A 15,982-nucleotide genomic window follows, 5' to 3' on the forward strand; every position below is an offset into this window, starting at 1 on the left:
TTTTCTCTGCTAAAAACGATTTCCATGATTAATTTTGTAGTGATGGTGGACACAGGAGTCTAACTGTCAGACAGAAAAAGGACAGAAGAGTAGAAGAAAGATAAACAGGAGAGTGATACGGCCTGCTAAAGGCTAACACAGGGGCTAAACTGTTTGTGATAATGTCCATTCCAACCCACAATCAGCAGTTAATCTGCAGTGGTCTGTTCAAACTTGAGAGTCTATCAATAAAGTGAAGAGTGAGGTTATGTCAGCTCTGCTTGGTAGATGACTGGCAGGACATAACCAGGATTTATTAATGCTACACATTACAGACATGTCTTAGAGCATCAGGCTGCCAGCTGCGCTAAATATAAACGGCTACTACACTACTTACAAACTGACAGAGTTCACTTGTTTTCACGTTAGCCTACAGATACGTCAAAGTACTGGGCTAACATATAGCCGGCTGCTACGTTTGCTTGATGTCACGTTTCAAAATGCAGCACTACGTAACTGTACTGATAAATACCTTACCTCTGCGCGTTGTATCCAAACAAACACATGCCTCACTAAAAGTAATTTACAACAGTGTGTGGAGACTGCGGGCCAGAAGGTGGCAAGGGAGAGCAATTAAAACAGACCCTCCTCATAGCATCTTAGAAATAGAGACCAAAAATAGAGGTTAGAGGTTGAATTTCATATAAAACCATGCAAACAGAAAATGTTTGATCTGTTTTCAAGACTTCTTTTGTTGCCATAAGATCATAGAGGTGAATAAACAAGGATGACAACAGTATGAGCGGAGGCAGATTAATTTAGGAAACAGCATGTGCCATAGGTACCATTATCCAGGTGACTGTACCGCAAACTTTCCAATGTGGGATCTGTTACTTTAACTGAATGGTGTAGACTTCCTGTTGTACCATGTGTCCGTTGTTTTGTGTCGAGCTTCTTTAAAAGATGTGATGTTAACCTTAATGATTCCACAGTTATTCTCTATGCTGTGTTAGTGATGATGAGTAATGTTTGTAAGTCAGTGTGCTCATCTGTTGTTGCATATTGAGCTTTTTCAGCATGTAGTATCTTTAAAGTTACTCTGAAGACTTTTCTAAGAAGTCTCTGTCATGTTTTTCATTGTTTACATAACAATTGACATACATTTTTAAAAAGCGAGCATCATTTCCCCCTGTCATGTTGATAAAGGTTATGAAAACTTGAAAAGTAGCCATAAAAGTGGCATTTAGAAGAGGAGATGAAATTAATGATGATCTTAGTATTAATGGTTTGACAGCCCTGATCAGATCATTTCCTGTGATGAAGCCTTTTGTGGCTCAGTCTGATGTAGTTTCCTGGGGCCCTGCTGCAGGGTCACTCTGGATTCTTCAAATACTTCACATATCAAACTTTATTGAAACATTTTTATAGCAAAAAACAACAAACACGCTTATTTTCCAGGCCTTTACGTAAACAAAGCACGATATCCTTAAACTCTTCTTCAATCTGCAGTGAGATCAATCCTTTAATCTGAGCTCCGTGGAGCAGAAACAGGCTTTTTTTAGGTCGATTAGGAGTCTGCACTAAAATCAGAATCACTGTCAGGGCTTTCCCAAATCTTTACTGCTCCCCTGACACGGATGTTGGCTGCCGCTCAAGCGTCCATGTGTTTTCTCTTTCACTGTGATAGACAAGTTAAAAAAAACAACAACAGATAACTGCAGTGGAGGCGCTCAGTGCTGCTGTGTTTTCAGCTCTCTGGCGCCCCCTGTGGACAAAAGTAAAACATATTTAGGATGCTCTCACAAGAGTCATTTGTAAAGTGTTCTCCACCTGATGTAACAACAGAAAACAACACTTCTTCAATTTAATTTAAGGAGGATTTTCTCCTTTTTTCTACATTAGATTTAACTTGAGTGATTATTTATAAATGATAAATGAATATGAATTTAATTGTCTCTACTGTTTTTCTCCACCTCTGTTCCTCATCTCACTCCAGTTTGACTCTCAGGTTCGTCCACGCAGAATCGTGCATCAAACTCGACCCCAAACATCTCATGATGCGTTCGGGGTCTCGCCTGGGTTTAAGAGCTACCCCTCAGTCGAGTCCCACATTGATGAATTATACATGGATCGCATCACACCTCCCACGCTCTGCGCTTATGTAATGTCAGCCACGCGTGGAGAACGGAGCGAGTGTGTATGTGGATGTATTTATATCCAGACTGGGATTGAGGGAACGGTGACTCACTCTCTTTGCTCTTTATTTTTACCCCACAATCTGCCCACCCACCCATTGCCTGTTTCCAAGAAGAAGAAGAAGAAGAAATGTTATTAGTTTAGACTTTTCAAACTGTAGTGAGAGTGCTGTTCATCCTCTGCCCTCAAACTAAAATGCTCCTCTAAGAATGATGTTGAAAATATATTCATTTCCAAACAGAATGCTGAAAGTTTACACCAAACTTCTAATCGCTGCGGCCTTTTCAGACTGAAAGTATCAAATCCAAGAAATGACACAAACCTTCAGCTAAAATAAATCCTCCGCCAAATGTTTTTCTTTGTGCTTTGGGACTGTTCGAACATCAAAAACTAGCTGTCGTCACCAAATGATCTCACTTTCAGAAGAACGGCTCAAAGCTGCAGATTTGAGACCACCGACTGTGACTTTTAAAGCTGGAAACTAAGGCTTTGTTTTTTATTTTTACCTGCTGTTGTTTCAATATGTCGTCTTCCTGCAGAGGGGAGCTAAGTTTGGAAGATTCCTTTTTCCTTTGTATGAAGATTATTTAAAATCCTTTATGGATTAAATGTAAAGGTAATAAGGAGAAAAAAAGGCTCCTTGCAAACATTTAAAGGTGCAGTCTGTAATCTTTAGCAGCACAGATTTTGACAAATATTTAGCACAAAATAATAAGTTGAAAGTAGTTTATAAACAATCAAATTTATATCAGGATGAGCTTTTTATATTTTCATATTCATGTTCCCTTCCACAGAGGCTGACATCCTACAAGATGCCATCTTATTTTTTATTTTTTTTATAGTCAAACAAAAGCTATCAAGTTTAAGAGTAATATTAAGAAGAGAGCATATGTTGTCGTGCCTGCACTTCACTGACAAGAAAAGTGATTAATAATGTTACATCCTCCAATTTCTACACATTATACCTCAAAGCAAGCATGCCTTAAATTTGAATACTAAGAATGTTTTCTTCAAAGAGGGGGTATTTTCCAACTTTTCTATACTTAATACTGTCTCTTTTATACCCCAGAAGTATCTTAACATTATTTACAGTTCAAAGAATACTGTATTTTTCTCACACCGGTGTTTGCGAAATCCCCTTCTTTAGCCTCTGTCTGAGGCTGCCTTTTAAAGCAGCTCTCTCTTCTTTGTCCGTTTCTTGTAATTTTTTCATCTTTTTTTCGTAATCTTGGTATTTGGAGTGGATCATTACTTTGTTTGGCTCATTTGTTGGTCATGGACACCAAACTTTTTGTGGCTTCAGTGATATTTTTACTACTTTTTCTCCTGTGTCTGTCTGGAGATCCTGCGTGTAGCCATGGCTGCATTTTTTACATGTGAACTCAACTGTTAGCAGCCTGTAGCATGTCAATGCTAACTGGTGCTAGGCCTGATGTCTTCCCAGAAGGTGAGGAGAAGGAGGTGAGGATGACGTGCTGGTTCTCAGGTGTGAGCTAAGAAGTGACGACATGGACCTGTCCTTCCATCCATCGTTATTGGGAACATAAGATCTATCTCCAATAAGATTGACGAGCTAGCCATGCTAACCCAGCAACAGAGGGCACACCAGAGGGCAGAGTAGCATCATGCTATTCACAGACATGGCTAACGGAGCTAACATCAGACACCAACGCCACATTGGAAGAGCTTCACCTGCTGTGAGCAGACAGGATCCAGGAGACAGAGACTGAACAGACTGATGAAGAAGCTCAGTCCTGGACCCTGTGGAGGTGGAGGCTGGCTGAACTGGACAATGATGGACAAGCTGTCATCATCTATTTTCTTATGGACCTTTTTGTACTTTCTATATACTTTCTTACTTTTGTTTTCTTGATTGCTGCCGTGACTTCAATTTCGTTGTACTTGTTAAAATGACAATAAAGTTCTATTCTATTCTATTCTATTCTGTTTCTTTAAGGCCTTGTACATGTGTAGTCAGGTATTTTCAAAAATGAATATCTCCTCCTTATTTGTTTCGGAAAATACTTAAGCATGCCAAAAGCCATCCCTTCCAATCATAATGAACCACAAACATTCAGCGGTGACGTTTGAAAACGGAAAACTCTGTTTACCTGCCTTTACACTAAACCAGAGTTTTCCAAAATCATAACTTTGGTCGGAGTTTTCAGAAAACATCGTTTTCAGTGGCATAAAGCCACGTTTCTGTGTAGACGACAGGCCAAAACATATGAAAATATATGAGGTTTCCCAAATACCCAGCTACCTGTGGACATAGCCTAAGGCTCCTGCTCCACAAACCCCTTTCTTTCTGATTGGTCAGCCCTCTGAAGGCCTAACAGGGGCAGAGCTTTGAGCAGACCTTGGTGTTTGAGGGCCACCACTCTAACTTATCATGAACCAATAGGAGATCCTTAAGAGATTACATCATCATTTTAGCAAGTCCCTTAAAGATCCTGTGTTTTTTTTAATAACTGACTGTTTTGAGTTGTTTTATGATTATGTTAAGGTTTAAAAATCTGCACACGTTAAGTACGAATATCCAGCAGTGTAATTTTATATCCTCTTTAATACTCACTCTTTAAACGCTGTAAACACACATTTCTACAGTATTACTTCTTACAGTAAAGAATACTCCAGCCCCTCTCCACTCAACCGATGACGAGACCTGATCAGATTTGGTGCATAGTGACTATTTTAAGAGACTGCAGTCAGCACATCCAGCATTATGTGTGGTTACATAACGCTACACCTGCTGAAACCCTCTCATCCTGTGATCACACACCTGCAGGCTCCATTCACACCTGCCAGCTCATCACTGTCACATCCTTCTCAGTACAACCGCACTAATCAGCATTTACCCACAAACCAACACTGGTGGAAAGGTCAGCGTCCCGGCCAGCAGACTGAGCGTAATGGTGGGATGAAAGTCCTCCTGTCCCCTCCTTTCGTCTAATGAAAGTCACAGGATGGCAGCGCCAGCCGTAATCAGCAGTGACATCTCTATGGGGGCTTGTTACCACCGCAGACCCCGTGTGCTCCATCAAAATGTCACAGACCTGCAGGAAGGCTGAGGTCCAGACAGGCAGGTCTGCAGAACAGCTGATAGGGGTCCACCATTGTCACTTCCATCTGAAGAACGCCATCCTTACTGTCAGGAGCATTTAACGTGACAAGTGTGTTTAACAGAGGCAGAACGGAGAGGGGGCCAAAGGGGGGGCAGGCCCCTCATACAGGGGTCGGATAGTTAGAGGAGTTAGATTGTCATAAATCATTGAACAAGGCAGAAAATAAAACAAGATAGTCACTTTTTTTGTTTCTCAGTTTATATGAGCTAAATGGAGTAGGAAGAAGTATCAACTTATTTAATCCAACTCCTTTGAACTGTGCTCTATTAAATTGTAGCACTGTCTTTCCTTTACAATGTTTGAACATGTACAATGGATATACAAGGTATCATTAATACAAATAATACACTCAAAAAGATGTTTTTTTTTTCAAAAATGTATTTATCATACCCTGTAAAATTTTGTTTTAAAAAGTTATAAAAAAAAGATTTGAGCTCAAGAGACACTTTTTGATTACAAGAAAATGCAAAAATGTAGACAATTATCACTGACAGTAGCAAAACCATCTCTACGGTGCCACAATCAAGACAAAGAGTTACAAAATGTCCAAAAAACAAAACAAAAACAAAACCACAGGCCTTAGAATAAAAAAAAAAGTCAATGTTGTTGAGTCCCACCAAGTCCACCAAGTGGGTCAGTTCGGTGTGTTTCAGCATGGCACACATTTTACTGCGTTTCCACTGACTAATCTCGGGACAGATCCCCAAAATAACTGAGACAAGCCGTCCCACTTTTTGGCACCCTGCCATAGAGGTACCACACTAAACCGATCTGATCTCGGAAGGTGGAGCTACAACACTGCAGACCAATGATTGGTCAAAAGAATCGTCACCTACTGTGCAACAGTGGCCGAATTTCTCCTGGTGGCGCACAGACTTCTCTGAAACAAAACTTGATTGCATCATGTTGCTTAGCTTGAAGTGAGGTCGCCAGGAAAACTGCTCCCCCTGGTGACTGCCTGCAATATAAGTCAAAATATGCAGCTCCCCAGTCATTCCAGATGGGCTGTGGTCAAACTTTAGAAATTAATACACCTCGTAGAAATGTTTCTCACGTCCAATTGTTGTGGGGATTTGGAGATATCATTTGGCTGTCTTGTATTCAAGTCCTCTTTTTTCTGAAAAGTTTCGTTTTCAGTAGTTAAAAGAGGTTTTAGTCAAGGTTTTACATCACGTTTAATGACGATTGACAGCTGCCGTTTTTGTGTCTTTTTTACGGGGCTGTAAAATATTTTGGGAGGTAGAGTCAGAAAATTTTTAGACTCGTGAAAGGAAAAAAAATATAAGTAATAAATTTGTCACCCAGCTCCACTCAGATTTTCCCATAATCTCTCACAGTCTCTACAGACTTTGGCTGCACCTTTGACGGAGGAATTTTGGCTTCAAAACCGTACAATGGTAAATGGTGGAGCCACACTGTCCATTCTTTATACAGTCTATGGTCGAGCTACTATGGCATCACACATTATTATGTCACTGATGCGGCTGTCAGTATCCAGCTTACAGGCCGCCTACCACAAGGGGGCACTGTTGGCTGTGTAAACACAAATAGGACCAAGCTTAACCAAGCCAACCCGTACCAAACTGTACTGATCTAAACCAGACTGCTTGGTGGAAACAGGGCTTAACATATTCATTTACAATGAAAGTAGTATAAAAGTATAAAAGTATAAATGCTCCAACTGTTTTTTAACCTATAACTGCAGACCAACTCAAGTGACAAACAACCTCTAAGTTTCTAATTTAGCATTTATTTATCAAGCTACACAATAAAATATTACTGCATGTCTACTTTACTTGTTATTGAAACAGGACATTTTTTGTCCACCATGGTGCATTTGTGCCACCCTCCTGTAAAAGTCCTGACCTCCTCCTCCCCTTGAAAAGTTTCTGAACCTGCAGTTACATAACTGTTCTGGAAGAATGTCAACTCAGATGGAGCGCTCCTGAAGAGCAGGGGCGACAAACGTTTTTACGGTGGGGATCCATTATTGATGAGGACCAGGCTTGTTTATAGCACAACTCATTTGGATCAAGAAGGCAGCCAACACTGTGCAGCTCTAACAGCGCATTACATAACAGAGCACTGGAGTGGAAGAAGGTGGAAATCCTTTAGTGTTGTGTTTGAAAAGCATCCGACATGCTCGGTGTGTGTGGCGGGATGCTATCTGAGCTGTGAGACATGCCCGCTCTTATCATCACACTGAGTGAAACGTGTCACTCTCAGACAAACACACACTTCACATCTGATGGAGATTCTTATCACGGCAGCACGGCGCTTTGTCCTCCTGAAAAAAAAAGAAAAAAATACAACAAGAGAGAGAAGAGTAAGTCGTCTGCTGCGTGTTTTCCAGAACATTTCCAGTTTTCCTGAGAAAAGGCTCAGCGTCAGACAGACTGATGATTTATCACACCGTTTCTCAGAGCTATCTTGATTCTGTGGAAAATGTGTCACAGCTGACTTTCTCTTTCACTCTTCATAAGTGTGTTGGCAACTCGCCTGGGTCAGAGATTATCTGGATAGAGAAGTTTGTAGGAACTTGTTTTAGACTTAGATTTTAATCATTAGATATGAAAAAGTACGGATGAAGCAGACTTTCAGCCAGTGGCTGACTGTATCTACAGACAGGCTGCTGGTTCCAGTCTCAGGCCTTCAGACCTCCTGATGGTATCAGTCAGAAATTGACTCATTCTTACTTCTTATTTAACTAGAAACAGGCAAACTGAGGATTTGAGGCCTGCCTTAAGTCTCCTGGTAAACAGTCAGTCAACCTACTATGGCTCTAATTATTCAAATATACAAATAACTATGACATTAAATTAAATAAAACAGATGTGGGTTTTGTTTTTTTTTGTTTGTTTTTCAGAAATATAAAAGTAATGTGTAACAACCAAAAAAGTTTTTGTACCAGTAGGGATGGGTACCAAATTAGGTACTTTTTATAGGTACCGACCGAATTCAGTCAAAAGTACCAGGTACCGATTCAGGTAACATCAAAAGGTGTCATGTTTAGGTACCTAAATGCATCCTTGTGACTGTGAGGGAGTGGAAAAGTAGGTGAATTTCCATGCTGGACCTGAGCACAGCATTGCAAGGATATATATTTAAAAATAAATATGTTAAATTGGAAAAAAAGAAGAAGAGTTTTTTATTATGAAACGAATGTATATTTTATACCACATAAAGACAAAAAAGTACTAAAAATTGGTACCGTTCAGTACAGATACCCATTGCCAGGTACCAGGCATCGGTACCGTATCTTTTCAAATGTGAAAGGTACTCATCCCCATGTACCAGGCTGTAAACATGTTTAATCATTCTGTAAAATAAAAAAAAAGATGAAATAAGATAAAATAAAATGAAACAAAACAAAATAAAATAAAACAAACTAAAATAAAATAAAACAAAATAAAATAAAACAAAATTAAATTAAATTAAGTTAAATCAAATTAAACTAAATTAAACTAAATTAAATCAAATTAAATTAAATAGAATAAAATGAAATAAATAGATGAAAATAGAAGGAAAAAAAGAAAATCAAAAAGCATTTTAACATAGCCTTTAAAGGGCTTTCTGCAGCTTTTTGAACCAGCCTCAAGTGGACAGTTGAGGAACTGCAGTTTTATAATATTTCTGCTTTAGCAATACAGGGTTTCCCCAAATTGCGTCTGCTGATGCTGAATAATGAAGTGAAACATACATTATTCCGCTCATTACCTGATCACCAACAAAAACAGTTCTTTGTTAGCATTAGTGAAAGTTAGCAACTGTAGGCAGGCATGGTTGTTCGGGCTGCAGCAGACAAAGACAGGAGGTCATGCATGGAAACAACATAAAAAAAATCACATGGCTTTCAAACTAAAATACTTTGTTTCCAAACCAGGTCGCATTTAACTTGACCACAACAACAAACCAACACGATGAGCAGTAGCCAACAGGTTTGAGGTTTTACAGCCTAGCATAAATGAGAAGAGGCAGTTCGTGTATTTCCAGTGTAAAGGGTGTGACTTCAGGACAATACGACAGCACTTATTGAGGCAGTATTTTGGCTTCACCTCTCACAGTGGGAGGAGATGAAGGAACGCCATCCATATCGATATACAGTCAATGGTTGACATTGATTAGATATATTAGAGTCTAATCAGACAGGCTCATTTAACACCTAACTGGGGTCAGCAGGTCAAACCTAAAGTGTGCTTCTGTTTAACTAAAGTATTTCTACACAAACAACTGTATGATGTGAATATCTTCACTGCAGGTATGAATAGAAATAAACAAAGTCATCAAAAGCTCCTTTAATTCTCCCTTCAACATGTGAGACTTGAATCCCCTTCCTTTTTTTTCTCCCTGTGACGATTTAGTGTTTCATAACTGCTGGGTGTCTATGATGGACTAGTGACAAGTCCAGATGGACCTGGCCTTTGAAAGACCACAGCCCCACAGGGACCCTGGCACAGAAAAAGCAGCAGGGAGACCTGTAGGTACCAGATGGACAGGTGGATAGATAATTACCTGTCAGTCATCTCTTCAAGCCGCTGATACTTGAAGTTCACGTTACTTTGAGCTATGCTGGAGCCGGTGCTGGCCTGAATATGTAATTTGTGAATCTGTCACTCTGGATAAATAACACTGCACAAAGCAATAAATCCTCGGCGGACTAACCCCCGTTTGTTTTTCAAATCATTCCTCCTTCTTGAGCCGTGGCCCTGTGAGCTGCTCTCCCTCTGTGCCTCAGGTGAATAAAAGGCTAATGCCTCGATTTAAAGGGATCATCACTGCGAGGATGGGATATTGACCGGATAAATGAGTGATGGGCTCTCTGACTCTGTCGTCAGTCCCAGCGGCTCAGAGGATGAATCACTGCGGGGATCCTGGAGAGGGATGGAGGCTGAGCCTGAAGACACACAGTGAGGGGTGTGATGCTGCCCTCTAGTGTCATTTATGGGGAATAGGAACTTGTGTGCAGGTTTTGGAAGCTGCAGATTTCTCAAAGTTGATTATTTTTCTTGCTTGCTCACTTGTCATTTGTATTTGCTATTTTTGAACAAAATACAGACAACACACACTTTTGATTCCAGCTTTTGATGCTTTTGAATTCTTAAAGGAAAAAACAAACTATCATGTGAATAAGACAAGATTGTTGATTTTTATGTATGCTTCTGAGCTGGACGTAAAAGGCCCCAAAATGAGATATGCACAGAGGAATCTGCCAGAGCACAGGCCCCACCCTGAATTCCTTACAGTTTTGAAGCCCTGTATTTAGGATTTTCAAGGTTTCCTGCTCAGAGTTCAAAGACCTTGTTGTCTGCTGCTGGAGACAGAGCCTCAGAGCCTCAGAGTCAGGCGTGTGCGCTTGTGTTTGTCACACCGTCTGTCACACGCGACCACTGTTAGCCGAGACAATGGTCCCTCATCAGAAAGTTATCATCAACACACCCAGCAGGAGTTTCATATTGTTCTCAGCAGAGAGCAGAAGCAGGGGAGTGTGTGGAAGATATGCTAAGAACAATGGAGGCTATTTTTTATCCCGATGATTTTAATTTCAAAGGACGAAAGACAGAGAGGAAGTGAGGAACAGAGGACGGCTTTATTCCCAGAATTTTGATACTAAACTCAGAATTCAGAGAATTGATGTAGATTTAGTAACGTTTAATTGCAGGGTGTGTTTTGTATTCTCAGTCTTTTCTTTTCCCGACAATTTTGTTATATTTTGTTTTATGTGTTTGATTCTTGTCAGTTGCTTGTTTTAACATCTGGGCAGAGACTACAACTGAAACTAGCTTTGTGGCTAACTGGCATATTTTCACAAATATTAATTAATGTGCACTGTCCCTTTGAATCAAATTAACAAATAAGTAGTGTAAGTGTCAATTCCACTTTATTAATGCCGAAATCAGCCTAAAGTCACATTTTAATCAAATTTGACTTCACTTTATGAAGAGGCATCACTGTGAGAGAGATGTGATGCAGAAACTAAAATCTAAGCAAGTGTTTGTCTCTTTTTTGGTAAAATAATAATAATAATAATAATAATAATAATAATAATAATAATAATAATAATAATAATAATAATAATAATAATAAAAGTAATAATAATAATAATAATAATAATAATAATAATAATAATAATAATAATAATGGCAATAAAAGTAATGATAATAGTAGTTGTAGTAATAACAATAATAACATTAATAATAAAAATGATAATATTTTTCTAATAATAATAATTATTATTATTATAAGGATAATGATAACAATAATTGTCTTATGACCTTATATAAGACACATTCTCCTGACAAGTCCAGAAAAAATGACATGTTTCAAGATATTTAAAGACAAAAGTGACCCTTTAATTTCTTCTGAAGACTAAGCAAAGTTGCCACTCAGAGTTAATACATTATTTGTATTCCAAGAATCTCAACTAGCAAATTTTTTAACCTCATTGGCAGATATTTTTTGAACCTTATTTGTGTTTTAATATCTTTAAATTCGTCATTTTCTGTACTTGACAGGTGTATTTGACTCACATGAAGTAATTATAATGCTAAGAAAATTTTGTCGATTTCCGTTTTTGCTGTGCACGGTTTGATCAAATCATTTAAAAACTCCTCATTGTGCCTTCAAAGTAGCTCTAATTACTCCAGAAATTTAGTTTCAAAAAAACCTGGAGACTATCTTTTTTTTTTTTTTTTTTTCATTTGCTTCTGAATTTAAATCGACACTGAACCTTCTTTTATCTCCTGGTTAAACTTTAAAACCTTCAACTGTTCAAGTTATTCAGTCATTCTGCTACATTTCAGGAAACAAATATATTTTGATTTCTTTTGGATTTTTAACTTTTGTACAGTTTGAATAACCGACAGCTTTATTTTTCTATAATGTGTCCAATGGAGGAAAATCTTTAAGGGAAAATTAATTCAGGGACCTTCACTGTATCTGGAGTGACTGGGGAACTATAAAGACATGAAGCAGATTTTTGTCATTCTTAACCGTAAACACACTCAAACCTCACTCAGGTTTCATTGTGTGGTCACTGTAGGAGAAAACGTCCATGTTTAGAATATGACCGTCGAGGAGGAAGCGCAGACAGACATCACAGCCAGACTGCAGACACTGCTCCGATGGAGCCTGGCCACATGAAGTGCTTGTGTTGTCTGTGCTTTATATACTGTACATTATGAACCACTGGAGTCAAGTCGGCCCGCACAAAGGCGAGGTCAATAATGTGGAGTGATCCACTGGGTCAAAAGACTTGGCCTGGGTCCAGCCATTGTTGAGGTGGTGCTTTTTTTCAAAGCAAGCATGCAATGCTGTTGTCTGCACTTGTGCTCAACTCTGGAGTATTTCCTGAGGAGGAATCAATGAGACAATAGCTGCGAGTGGCTCAGTGGACGGCTCAAAGGACAAGTCTGAGAGGTCAGGACGCTTTGCAGTGCCACACGACTGTTTGGATATGCAAAGTGGCTGTTAGAAAGAGTAAACAAACACTACAGGCAGTACAATGATAGTTTTTCATTGTGACAGGCCTTTCCTATGCTCCCCTTATAGTTTGGACACTGTGACATAACTGAGACTAGACCACTGACGGTAAGAGTTTAGCACCAAAGAGGACCATACTATATCAGAGACATGGTGGAAAGTTTTATTTACTATCTAAGTGGAAATCAATCTTATATAGCTGATTGTTTACTTTTTGGGCTTATTAAACAAACTTTAACAAATATTTGCCTACAGTTAATCAGAGGTAACAAGCTTTAAGGCAGAATGACCCTTAACTGTTCAACCCTCTCAAATTGTTAAATTAGCCTGACGTTACATCATAGCGACAGAAAATGTTAGCCTAACAGGCTGAATGCTGACATTAGCTATTGCCAATTGCAAACTAAGCTTACAAAATGAACTACTTTCTCTTGTCTGTCGGATAGCTCAATCAAACTTTAGCACAAACAAATTCAGCCTTTAGCTAGTAGACATTTCGTTAGCTAAGGAGTTACTGAATGTTAAAAAAAAAAAAACAGACAGTAGCTAACAAAGCTACATGCTATGTGATTTAAACTGATTCTCTTTGTTTAAAAAAGTATAAACCTACTGCAGTATGACTTAAGGATTCACATTAGCTTCTTGATTAGCCACCTATCCTTGGTTAGCCACTTATCAACAAAGCTAACCATCTACAGTATCAAGGAAGAACTATAGGTTGCGTTTTACTAAATGCTTCTTTGTCTTTGAGTCACATTTTGACTTTCACTTAACTGAAACAACAGCTAACGTTAGCTCCTAGCATTAGCCTGTTTCCCTATGAGCTGTTTTACAACCAGCTGGTTCATTAAGCTTGTTAGCTGTTTGGCTAGCAGCTTCCACTACAGTTACTATGACTAAAAGTAAGCTTTTAATGGCACAGATTAGCCATTTGGCTAGCCTACTAGCCAAATTCAACTGCTACTGTTATTTGTTACAGTATTTACCAACTTCAACAGAGGTTTAAAACATAATTTTAGAGCTAGTTTGTAGGCTTAAATGGGTATGGTAAGTGGGTAATACAGAGAGGAAAGCTTTGAATATTTAGCTCCAACAGGCTGGCTGGTTAGCTTAAAATAAGCAGATTTCATTGTCAGAGTGTTGACAGACAGCTGTGATTCAGAGTGATTTCAGGTCAAATAAGAGCATAAACATTATTGTTTGAGTTGTCAGTGCAGTTATACATTTTTCAAAGTTTACCAAACACTCATAAATACCAAAAGCCACACTCCCTGGACTGTTATGAAACACTTCCTGCTCTCGTAGCAGCCCCCTACTTCTTATCAGCTCTGTTCAGCCTCCTTTAGGTTATAAAACCAGCATCCAGAGCTGCTGATGAGTGGAAACCAGAGGCACAGAAACAGGCCCATTAACGAATGAAATAACAAAAACAAGGTGATAACAGCTCAGGACCTTTGTCCTTTTAATTTATAAGTGTGATTACATTCCATCACAGTCATTCATAGTCCCCCCTCCTGCTTTTCTCAGCACGTTGGACAGCAGAGACAGGCTGCTGCTGAGCTTCGGATGTTATGCAAAGAAAACCTTGAAAAAACAGGCAGTCAAATTCTTTCAAGCCGAGGAGGAATGCACATCACACAGCTAGAATAGCAACAAAATGTCAAATCAGATACGAGAATGAACAATTGTGTCTGAGTCTGAATTGTGTTAAGTTCAGTCATGGAGTCTCTCAGCACAATCAGAATGTTTCAGGAGGTCCTGCCCCGTCGTTATAACCTTAAAGCATCACGTACTGCGAGCTTTTTTGGGTATCATGCCACCAAAAGAAAACACCAACTTCCTCTCCCCTTCAGGCAGACAAAACAAAACTTTTGCTTCTCCCAATAAAAGGTTTCTGCAGAAAGCACGTACAGCAAAGCAAAGAGCCTGATTGTCTCATATTAGTGCCAGGAGGGCAGAGGCTGCAGTGTGGAGGCCAACCTCTCTGATGATCCGACCCAGTGCCACCAGGAGACGAGCCGTGACTCCAGATGACGCCTCCCACCCCGAGGACAATGGAGACTGAGGCAGTGAATAATAATTCATTGACAAACTGAGCGCCGTGGTGCCAGCTTGATGCTGCCTCTGATAGCATTCACAGAGCAGAAACACTAAGTCGGAAATACTAATGAGTTTTTCTCTACCATCATAAATGAGCAGCCATTTGGATTCATGACAGAGGAAATAATCTGCAAGAATGAAGCCAAGAGGGCTGATCTCTGAAGGGTACGAATACTTCAGCTGGAGTGTAGAGCTCTTAAGTGGTATTTCAAGTCTAACACTTGATGTTACTCTAGTATTCTCGTACTTTGAGGTAGCTTTTGCAGATTTTAAGTAAATCATAGGTCTGCCTTTTTGATCCAGATCATCAAACTTTACAGGCATGCATGATCCCCAGAAGAATCAAATGTTTCAGCAACTTTTGATTTGACTTCTATGAAATTTGAGGCGTTTTTCTTTTGTGTTTTCCTGGAACAATTTGTAATAGCTTCCCTTTTTATACCAAATAAAACTCAGTCTTTTAAAGTTTTTGATGCCCAAATATGTGTAAAGCCAATGTTGTTCCCATCAGCATCAAGCTTTTATTTGTATTATGAGTAAAAGCAAAAATGGTAGTATGCTAAGTATGCTGGCTGCGATTAACATAAAACTTTCTAGAGATAAACGTTGTAAAGCTCTTGTGACGAGTTATTCTCTGCGATTGTGAAACTGACTGAAGCTGTGAGCTACAAAAGTTTTTTAAAAAGACCATTGGCATAATTAAAGTCTCATACTTTAATGGTAACTACAAGATTTTCTGCAACAACAACTGTCAGGGGAATCTTTTTTCAGTTTAAGCTGATATACTTTCAGGAGTCCGTACTTGGTGTTTTACTTTGAAATCCAGCGGATGTAACATGCTGTCCACAAGCCTAGCTTCCTGTCCAGAGTGATCCTGGGTGAGCACAGGCACTGTCAAATAAGGCCGCATTTACACGACGCCAAAAACGGTCAACATTTTGATGTGTTTTGACCTAGCATTTCGATGAGATCGCGTTGCGTTTTGTCCGAAAATGGAAAACTTTTAAAAACGCTCTCCAGAGTGGAGAGTTTTCAAAACATTCCTTCATCCAGCCTCGTATGAAGAGCAGAGCAGAACGTTTCAGGGTGAAGCGCTGACGTCA

Source organism: Halichoeres trimaculatus, unplaced genomic scaffold (assembly GCF_033239565.1).
Source record: "Halichoeres trimaculatus isolate MK-OKI-2021-1 unplaced genomic scaffold, fHalTri1.1 fHalTri1_scaffold_14, whole genome shotgun sequence".
Taxonomy (NCBI): domain Eukaryota; kingdom Metazoa; phylum Chordata; class Actinopteri; order Labriformes; family Labridae; genus Halichoeres; species Halichoeres trimaculatus.